Raw genomic sequence first — 295 nt, forward strand, 5'->3', positions numbered from 1 at the left:
GCTCTGTTCCACCAGCACCGCTCTCCGGTGACATGGAGCCAACCCGGCAGGGAGGCCGGGAACACACACACCACACACACACCTTTTCTACAGTATTTTGGGTGCCTACCACACGGAAACCTTGAAGAGTGCAGATCCTAGAAGCCGCTGTTACCTCTTGTTTACAGTTTATATATATATGATAGATATGAGATATAGATATATATATATATAAAAGGTAATGTTACTACTGTACAACCTGACTTCATAATGGTGCTTTACACAGCGGGGTGAGTCGAGACATCAGCTTCAACGT

The 295-nt window shown here is 45.1% G+C and overlaps 1 protein-coding gene across 1 annotated transcript in view; it reads left to right on the forward strand.

Moving 5' to 3' along the window:
- The window catches only part of DPYSL5 (dihydropyrimidinase like 5), a 22,915-nt gene that overhangs the window by 6,512 nt on the left and 16,108 nt on the right, over positions 1–295 (forward strand). The gene's annotated exons all lie outside the window — the stretch shown is intronic.

Source organism: Corvus brachyrhynchos, unplaced genomic scaffold, assembly GCF_000691975.1.
Source record: "Corvus brachyrhynchos isolate BGI_N302 unplaced genomic scaffold, ASM69197v1 scaffold211, whole genome shotgun sequence".
Lineage (NCBI taxonomy): Eukaryota > Metazoa > Chordata > Aves > Passeriformes > Corvidae > Corvus > Corvus brachyrhynchos.